This window comes from Herpailurus yagouaroundi, unplaced genomic scaffold (genome assembly GCF_014898765.1).
Source record: "Herpailurus yagouaroundi ecotype Mexico unplaced genomic scaffold, PumYag 198, whole genome shotgun sequence".
In the NCBI taxonomy this organism is placed as follows: domain Eukaryota; kingdom Metazoa; phylum Chordata; class Mammalia; order Carnivora; family Felidae; genus Herpailurus; species Herpailurus yagouaroundi.
The window spans coordinates 23,038,121-23,048,232 of NW_024412429.1; the positions used below are offsets into that span (position 1 = coordinate 23,038,121).

Sequence of the window (10,112 nt, forward strand, 5' to 3'; positions counted from 1 at the left end):
GGCTACAACCCCCACATCCTTGGCGTAGAGAACCAGCCACAGGGAACCACTCAGGCCAGACTTCCTGTGAAGTTCTCGGCTACTTCTGGGTCCTGTCTGTATCACTCAAGTACCAGGGTCACCCAGGAAAGCTAAAAAGCAGCCTCTCTGTATGCCTAACCACATGGCTCCACCTAGTTAAATTTGCCTATCAGCCTAAGACACTCCCTCTGGAGTCCTAAGTCCCTCACTTTATTTATTTAACACATGTAATGATACTAGTCTATAAGTACATGAGGCTGAACACATGCTTTGCATGATTTAATTCTCACCACAACCCTGTGAGGAAGATGTGCTATTACTATATATATATTATATATATTAATTACATATATAATATTAGTATATATATTATATATACTAATATATAATATATATACTAGAATATATTATACTAATATTATATACTATTCGTATAATATATTATTAATATGATTATTGATATAATTATTAATTAATATAATATATATTAGTAATCTCTACACCCAACGTGGGGCTCAAACATACGTCCCCAAAATCAAGAATCACGTGCTCTTCAGACTGAGCCAGTCAGGATCCCCTGTCATTCCCATCTAATAGGAGTGAGGCACAGAGAGATTGAATGCCTCACCCAGGATCACACAGACCTGTGGTGAAGGTCTGCAGTCCTGCCTGCCTGAGGAATCTGGGCAGGACTCTGGCCTCTGCTGCCTCCTTCTTCTTCCTCTGAACTCCTAGGCTTCCTCCCTTCGTTCCTCCTCCTCCTCGTTCCACTCCCTGCCCCCCAGGCCAGAAAAAGGCAGGATTTTATTTCACTGATGTCTTAAGCTCTCTCTAGCAAGAAGCTGGTTTATTTACCATATAAAGAATGGAGTGGGTTGTTTGTTCTGAAAGCTTTTCTTCTGCATTTCCCAAGAAAGACTGTGTTGACGTTAGCTGTGAGGCAAAAGTTTCACTTCTTCCGCTGTCCACTCTGGAAGTGTCAGTGGAAAGAAAAAAAAAAGCCAACCTCAAAGTAGGTTAGTAAATGCTTTATTCATTGTCCTCCTGAGGACGATAGCTGGGTAGCCCCGGAGACCGTCTTTCAGATTGTCCTGAAGAACAGCACTGAAGTTCGTTTGCTTCCTGGGAATTGTATGTGAAAGGGGAAGGGGTATACAAGCTTGCAAACAGTTCTCCAAATGACATGACAAAGTATAATTTGTTTGGTTATAAATATTAAGGTTACTGATTTTCACTTAGACACCTGAAAACCCTTAGGTCATCTTCATGAATTGTTTCTATCCTATCTGTTCAAAAATATTGCCTGTATGCCTCCACTTAACTGGTTTTCTGGTTCTCGGTTTTGGTTTCTCCTTGAGGTCACTTGAGATGGTCATTGGAGGCTGACAGTCACCTACCGCAGTTTTAGTGCAAAAAGACTTCTGGGAACTGCTGAGGCTGGCTGGTGGCAGTCACCCAGCTCCCACATGGAGATCCAGACCGTCCCGCGAGACTCAGACATCAGCCTCGCCCTCAGCAACTCATGCTACCCCGGAGGATACCGAGAGCATGACTACTTCCAACTACTTGTTGTTGGCAGCAACAAAGAAGTTGTCCGGGGCTGGCCTCCTGCCTTTTCCCACCTGGGAAATCAGGAGCAGTGACCATCGTAAGCCCCTGTGTCCCTGCCGCTGCCCAACATATGGGGGTTGGCTGTCGTGACTCCACAGTGACACACATCTGTTGCTACAGGGACAAAGACTTTGTCCTACTTTGGCACATCAAGGTGACCTCAGGCAAACAGGATGTGATCAGGACTCCTTGACACGGGGAACATCGAGACCCAAGGTCCTTACAAACAAGCCATGTGCCCCTGAAGAATCTGTTGTTTCTCAGTTATCTGGATCCTCTATTGAAACCTTTAAATACATAGTTTAAGCCTGTTAAATAATAAAAATTCATCTGAGTACATTTGAAGATCGCATTGGCTTTATTCAATGATTCCTGAATTGAGCAACGTCCCACCTAGAAAAGTCTGAGGAGTTGTATACAGTAGTTCTGCAGAAAAGAGGGTGGGGCAAGGAAGTTATTAGCAAAAGAAAAGAAAGGATGGTTTCAGGCGAGGTCACCTTCCCTAGGGGGAGAAGCAGGAGATCTCTTCACGAAGGTGACTTCACTGGCTGAACAAAAAATTCCAGACTGACTGGTTTAACTCCACTCCCTGGAGAGGCAGAAACTGAAGTTAAGTTAGATATTAAGTCTCGGTGGAGTTTAACATAAATCACTCCATTTGGGATCTGTTTCCTTTTAACAAGCCTTAGTGCAGGTGTATTCTATTGCTCAATTAGCAGTAGCTCTAAGTGCAAAAGACTGCAGCTTTGTAAAGCATTATCTTATAAAATGTAAAATGCAATCTACTCCATGCAGTTCTCTCCTTGAGTGATCGTGTTCCCAAATATTTCAGAGATTTCACTCTTCAGTCATTTAATAAGTATAGTTTGAGTAGAATCTCTTCTCTCTTTTCATTTCCAAATAAATCTATTTCCTATTTATTTCAAATCCTGGATCAAAGTTTACCCACCTGCTATCCTAGGATTCTTACATGTCCTCCAGGGCACTAAGAAAGGCCTTTCATCCATTTTCAGTATTTTCTACAGACTTTGTACTTAAAAAAATTTTTTTTAGTTTATTTATTTTGAGAGAGACACAGAGAGAAAGAGACAGAGACAGAGACAGAGAGAGAGAAACCCAAGCAGGCTCTGAGATGTCAGCCCAGAGCCCAATGCAGAGCTTGAACCCACAGACCCGAAGATCATGACCTGAGCCAAAATCAAGAGTCAGACGCTTAACCAACTGAGCCACCCAGGTGCCTCCAGAAATTGTACTTTTATGATAAGGTTGTACTCATTAACTAAAAAAAAAAAAAAAAAAAAAAAAAAAGGTCTTTGCCTTCAAATGAAACAATCTATGACCCTTTCTGCAGATCAGAAGATCTCATTAGCATTCTTTAACTGAAATACATGGAAATGTAAATAGTTTATGACATGATAAAAGAAATTTGTTTGGAAGACGGACACTTTCAAAATGTGGGATTAGTATGGGCAAACGATATTTAGTGAGAAAACAGCCCCATGGCTGCATTGTCACCATAGCTATGTCTACTGTCCCTTTGCTATCACGGCTTCTAACTCAGGAAAGCTCGAGAAGCCCAGCACACTACTGGAGCCAACTGCTCCACTGGGGACTCCCCAGAAAGCTGGGCAAATCGAAAGCATAGCTCCCTGCTGGGTTTGCCAACACTGCTGCCCAGAAAACTTGGATACACTCATCACAAGAGCAGCCACTAACTCAAGAGACAAGGGTTTGGAAAAGAGAAAGGAAGAAATTTATTTTCGGTGTCGTCAGCTGTGACAGGCTCAAGCCTTAACAACTGACCTCTCTACGGGCAAGAGGGACACCTAGAGTATTATAAGAAGAGGTTGGGGTGGGGGGACAGGCAAGAGGTCAGGCAGAGAGTTCAGTGATCATGGGTGGGGCTCAGTATGTGTTCAGTCCATTATTATGGGTATAGTCTTCTAGGCATTCCATTGCTATCAGGGCTTTTCTGGTGTGGTGGTTGGAAAACGTCTTCAATGCCTCAAGAAAGTGTGGTGAGAAATAAACACAATGGGTTTCAATTAGAGCATGAGTTAAGTGGCCTTGTCTATTTCTGGTTTTAACTGTTGTGGTCTGTAGTTGAGCAAGAGAGTTCCCTTGCCAACACGGTTGAAAAGAAAAATTTTTCCTCCACCCTTTGAAGGTTCTTCTGGCTGGTTTAAGAATGAAATTGACAGGAGACATATTAACTGGAGAAAATCTAACTTAATTTTGTATGTACAGGAACCCTACACACATGAGAGATTCAAAGACAGAAAGGTAAAATGAGGTACATGCCACCCTAAGCAAAGGAATGGGAGAGGGACCTAGGGATTCAAAAGTGCAGAGGGCAATTCACAGGCCAATAAGAAGAACAAAGGTTTGGAAATTAGATGTTTGCCTTGCCAGACAGATGGATCACTCAGATAACATGTATCTCTGGTAATAACTCTTATTCTGAACAAGATCCCCAATTTAGATTTTTTTTTGGGGGGAGAAAACCTAAATTTTTTTTTGTTAAATGATTACAAAGATAAAAAACAGTTATCATCTGAAGTACTTTGAGGACTTCATCTCGATTTCACTTGTTCTGTTACAGAAACTGACCTAAGACATTAGAAATTCAAGGATATAACCCAAGAGGTTATAAAGGAACAGATTGGTGAAACATTGTGGAAGGAGTAAAACTAGTCAGAAGTACTTGTGTTAGTAGTTATATGTGTGGCTAGGATGTTTCCCAACAGGCTCCCTAAAGATATGTGAGTGAATTAATCTTGGTCCCAAGTTAGTAAAAAGACACTTGCCCCTGTGGAGAATGAGCAAATGCCAGGATTTCTCGGAGATCTCTTTCTTTTTAAAGGGTGTTAGGTATTTTTAGCCCCTCAAGGGGTAGAATTTAGACTCAGCCCCTCCCCTTTTCCTCCAGTGTTCCTGTACCTTCAAGCACCTGCGTGCTGTCATCACATCCACCTGCAAGCTTATAGTGCAGGCAGGAACTGCAGGCCTGAACAGAGGGTCCCCATATACAGAAAGTTTGGGGGGGGGTGTAAATGGAAATCTACAAATACCCTCTTGGTTAAATTAATGCACCTTTTAAAATAAAGATCATAGTTTCTTCTGCTGGTGACAACTTGTCTCAGTATGGTCTGTTTCAAAAAAAAAAAGGACGGGTTCAGGTAAGTTTTAGAGAAGGAAAAAGACTTTCATCAACATCCACTCCACAGTGGAAGAGGCACCAAGTTTTCTTCTATATTTATGACAATTCCAAAGCAGCATAAATCATTTTCAGTGGTGAGTATTTGCATCTCCAAACAGGCCAACAACTGTTGGTGTAGTATCTACCTCCATCCCATCTTTATAATCTCTTATTGACTCTTCTGTCCATGCTCCAGCCATGTTATATGGGCTGCACAGACTGAGAAAGACTTCCTTCTAATCTCTCCAATGTAGCTTGGCCTTCTGCTGTTATATGGGATAATCTTTTTTTTTTTTTAACACATATTTATTTATTATTGAGAGACAGAGAGAGACAGAGCATGAGCAGGAGCAGAGAGAGGGAGAGACACAGAATCCAAAGCAGGCTCCAGGCTCTGAACTGTCAGCACAGAGCCCGACTTGGGGCTCAGACTCACAAACTGTGAGATCATGCCCTGAGCCGAAGTCGGATGCCCAACTGACTAAGCCACCGGGTGCTCCTGGGATAATCCTCCTTCATAGATATAAAATGTAGGGATGTCCCCTGCCCTTGCTCATTTGCTTCTACATTATATTCTTCCTCATAATCATCTGAATCTTCATCCTCAGGATCTGGACACGAAGCCTGGCATTCACACATTGCAGTGAACGCTGCCTCCAACCCGGTTTATCATGAGGCACAAATCTAAATTCAGCAATAGGTTCAGTGTCCTCATCACTGTCTTCTTCATCAGCAACAGATTCTTTTGATTCTTCTCCCAATTTGGCATTCACTGTAACATACAAATGCTCATGGTGGATAGACTTTTAGGTCCCTGGATACCACATGCACACTAACGGCAGAGTATTCCAATGAGAATCCTAATCAGAGCTATCTAACCAAGACATGCAGCTTTTGGTGTTGTCAGGGGTGCTAATGCAGAGGCCCTTCCCCAGCCTGGGGAATCTGACTATTGCTGCTGGAGCCCCTCCGCTGACTGGGGCTTCAGTAAACTGAAAAAAAAAAAAATGTTTTTAATGTTATTTATTTTTGAGGGGGAGAGAGACAGAGCATGAGCAGGGGAGGGGCAGAGAGAGCAAGGGAGAGACAGAATCTGAAGCAGGTTTCAGGCTCTGAGTTGTCTGCACAGAGCCCAGTGTGGGGCTCCAACTCACCAATGGTGAGATCATGACCTGAGCCGAAGTCAGATGCTCAACAGACTGACTGAGCCCCCCTGGCACCCCAGGGATGTGGTAAACTTTTGAGGAAGCTCATTGCAGCAGAGAGCTCAGAAACATAGGCTCAGCGGAGCACAGCAGCCCCTCAATTTAGATTTTTCTAGGTAGTTAAGGGAGGGGCAAAAGTGCCTCTTGAGCCTGCAGGATCTCAGTTGCCTTCAGCTCAGAATAATCTTCATGACACAGTGATTCATCTTGGGGCCACCTGGCTGCGGCCTCTACAGTTTCTGAACTGTAACTTCTCTAAAGTTTCACACATTAAAATTTGAGCCAGTAGGTTGTTTCATGGCATTGGACTAGTCTGCTAGTCCCGGCAGTAGGTTAGTTTGGTCAAACTCATTTCAGGTGTGTTCTCAACGTTAGGCCTATGGTTCAATAATCACATGTTAAGTAAGAGGCATTTCTATGGAAACAAAAGAAAAACACCAGCTAATGGCTGGATCAACTGTTAAGCCAGTTTCTGAGTTGTTAGGGGAACCAATGGAGGAAGCTTGTAAGTGTCAGATTCAAGGATCTTCAGATAGAGTGAGGGCAGGTGCTGGCAATCCGACGGAGCTGGTTTGTAGATCAAATGTCTCTAATGTTCTTTGAGCAACAGGCATGAAGATTGTCTATTCATGAGCTGTTATGGCAATTTCTCGGAAGTTTACATCACGTCATTTATATTTAGTTTGCAGGGCTTTTGGGAAAAGGGCAGTTTTAGTTTTCAAATGATTCCAAGTCAGAAAGGTGGGAGAAAAAGCCGAATGCTAGTTTGGAGAGTTGTAGCCAGCCATTGGAGGGCACTAGAAGAAATCTAGGATTTCTAGTCTAGTTTATACTGAGTAGTATTAAAATGGAATATCTACAAGGATGTGTTTTTGAAACACTTTTTTCTCTATAATCATTTTTATCATTTTTTACCCAAATAGTCAAATTATCAATAATTTGTTTGCAAAATAATTTTAGTTTTAAGAAAGAACTTGGCCTGATTCCTTACATACATGCAGCAAGAATAATGGTTGACCATATAGACCGTTTAAAACCTGCTTTGCCTGGAGCACCTGGGTGTCTCAGTCGGTTGAGTGCCTGACTCTTGGCTCAAGTCATGATCCTGGGGTTGTGGGGTTGGGCTCCATGTTGAATGTGATGCCTGCTTAAGATTCTCTCTCTCTCTGTCTCCCCTGCTTGCATTCTCTCTCTCTCTCTCTCAAATAAAAAAAAAAATAATAAAAGCCTGCTTTGCTGGAACTTTTCATTAGATCTCTAGATTGAACTTTTAATAGTCTCTTGAAACTAGAAGCCAAGCCAAACACTTGCTATCAGATCTTGTCGTAAGATCTTTGAATGGGGATAAATTCCTCTCTTCTTTAAAAAAAAAAATTGGTTTTTAATGTTCTTATTTATTTTTGAGAGAGAGAGAGAGAGAGACAGAGACAGAGACAGAGCACAAGTGGAGGAGGGGCAGAGACAGAAGGAGACGCAGAATCCGAAGCAGGCTCCAGGCTCTGAGTTGTCAGCACAGAGCCCGATGTGGGGCTCAAATCCATGAACTGCAAGATCAAGACCTGAGCCGAAGTCAGACGCTTAACTGACTGAGCCAGCCACCCAGGCGCCCCTGAATTCCTCTCTACTTAAGGTCCGCCAAACATGAGATTCTTGCTCCTGCCTGGAAGTGATCTCTACTCACTTGGTAAGGCTGCTGGGAACTCTGTAAGCAAAGTATCAGGCTGATACTTCCAAGAGGCTTTATTGGCTCCATAAAGTCAACATTAGCTACCTAAAGTTGTCTGGTCAGATCTGAGTCTATGCATGTCTCTCTCAAATAGAACATTCCAGTCAAAGCCCTGGTAATATAACCAGTGTTTCCAATTGTGTCCTGTCATAAAGAGAAAAATTCTTAACTGGACTTATGTAAATAAACAGATCACCACAAAAATATAAGAATACTCACTGAGAGTTTCTGAATTCTGGAGGGTTCAGGTAGAGAGAAAAGATAAATGTTTCCATTTGTCCACAAAGGTATATTTTATCTAATTGCTGTAAATCAGTTAGCTTAAGATGAACATTTTTCTTAAATCTGGAAAAAACAAAAACACTTTAAAAAATGTCAGCAATGTTTCAAATAAGTCATAAAAAGTAAGATTATCTGCCTCAATTTATTTGCCCCTCCCCCGCCCCATGTTATTAATTCTTGTTCTGATTGAATCCGGTTTTTCTACTAGTTCTGGAAATTTTTACCTAGTTCAGTTTTATGATCTAAGATTATCAGAAACCTGTATTCAGAGGTTTTGTTTTGCTTTTTCATGAGTCTCACTGAAGATGAAGCACATTTGCAGGAAACTTACAAAGGCATCTTAGTGAAAGTATAACTGTCTGTAAATGATAGAAGACTTAAAAACGGCCATGGCTAAAGATCTCATTAGAGTTCATTACGATGCAGTTGACAAGGAAATTTGGTCATTTTTGTGACATACAGCACTTCAAGATAATAACACAAGCAGGACATCAGATTTCTAGATGTTTCATATAATTTTTTGAAACTTATTTTAATAACATATCTATATGAATATTATAAAAGAGAGTTTAATATCACATATTTGACAATATTTTCCATGTAATTTAACATACCAAATAAATCTCATTAGTTTAATTTCTCATAAAAATTTTTTTTTGGAATGTTCCAGGGGCTTGCTGGAAAGTTTCAGCTAGATTGTGGTTAACAGACTCCATGTTAGAATTTGATTTTGGGAAATATATATAAAAAAATATCAAAAGGTTTGAACATTTGATTAAATGGGATTATGGATCATTATGAAACAATATTTAATTATCTATTTAACCAAAGTGACAAGGGAAGATTTCAAAGACAAAGGTCACATAGTTGTGAGCAAAATTTAGTTCCTTTAATATTAAGGCTAATGTTCTTAAGTAATCAAAGAGCAGGAGCACCTGGGTGGCTCAGTCAGTTGAGCATCCAACTTCAGCTCAGATCATGGTCTCACAGCTCCGTGAGTTCAAGTCCTGCGTCGGGCTCTGTGCTGACAGCTCGGAGGTTGGAGCCTGCTTCAGATTCTGTGTCTCCCTCTCTTTCTGCCCTTCCCCTGCTCACACTGTTTCTATCTCTCAAAAATAAATAAAACATTAAATAAATAAATAAAATAATATATATGAAAGGATTTAAAGAAAAAAACTAAGTAATCAAAGAGCTAATAAATATAGGAATTATTTTGGCAAATGTAGAATCACTGTTTGCCTAAAAATAAAAATACTTCAATGGTAAAGAAAAACTTTTGTTTACAATTTTTTATGAAAAGCAGACCAGTGGTTCAAGAAAACTCTGTACATATAACAAAGAGAAAACAAAACTTTGTACCAGTGTACTTTTGATGTTAAAACTCATTTACTCACTTAAATTATCCTAATCTTTTTTTTAAGTTTATTTACTTATTTTGGAGCGGGGAGGTAGTTGTGGGGGAGGGCAGACAGAATCCTGAGCTAAAATCAAGAGTCAGATGCTTGGGGTGCCTGGGTGGTACAGTCGTTTAAGTGTCAGACTTTAACTCAGGTCATGAATTTGTCGTTCATGGGTTCTAGCCCCACATTGGGCTCTGTGGTGACAGCTCAGAGCCTGGAGCCTGCTTCAGATTCTGTGTCTCCCTCTCTATCTGCCCCTCGCCCGCTCACGCCCTGTCTCTCAAAAATAAATAAAGATTAAAAAAAAAAAAAGAGATGCTTAACCGACTAGCCACCCAGGTTCCCTTAAATTATCCTAATCTTAGCCAGTACTGAGCACACATAACATTTCTTTCCAAAGATTCTTTCTCCATAAACCTACAACAATTTTTTAAAATACATTTAGATTTTGTCCTAAATTTTCCCTCTTTAAAATAACCAGCCTTGGGGTGCCTGGGTGGCGCAGTCGGTTAAGCGTCCGACTTCAGCCAGGTCACGATCTCGCGGTCCGTGAGTTCGAGCCCCGCGTCGGGCTCTGGGCTGATGGCTCAGAGCCTGGAGCCTGTTTCCGATTCTGTGTCTCCCTCTCTCTCTGCCCCTCCCCCGTTCATGCTCTGTCTCTCTCTGAC

The 10,112-nt window shown here is 41.3% G+C and overlaps 2 long non-coding RNA genes across 6 annotated transcripts in view; both read right to left on the minus strand.

Moving 5' to 3' along the window:
* Positions 1-567: 567 nt before the first annotated feature.
* LOC121013363 (uncharacterized) overlaps positions 568-10,112 on the minus strand; it is a 19,348-nt gene continuing 9,803 nt past the window's right edge. For 3 of the 4 annotated variants that reach the window (XR_005782659.1, XR_005782660.1, XR_005782658.1), the window contains exon 3: positions 568-579. This is a non-coding gene — a long non-coding RNA (uncharacterized LOC121013363). Of the gene's footprint in view, positions 580-714; positions 721-10,112 lie in introns of all 4 variants that reach the window. The other variant, XR_005782657.1, reaches the window with a different exon arrangement.
* LOC121013365 (uncharacterized) lies at positions 5,258-9,025 on the minus strand. Of its 2 annotated transcripts, XR_005782662.1 has the most exons (3): positions 8,980-9,025; positions 7,982-8,107; positions 5,258-5,823 (listed from the first exon to the last, which is right to left on the minus strand). It is a non-coding gene; the product is annotated as an uncharacterized LOC121013365 (long non-coding RNA). The 2 variants fall into 2 exon arrangements; XR_005782663.1 differs by lacking the exon at positions 5,258-5,823 and having other exon boundaries at positions 7,759-8,107.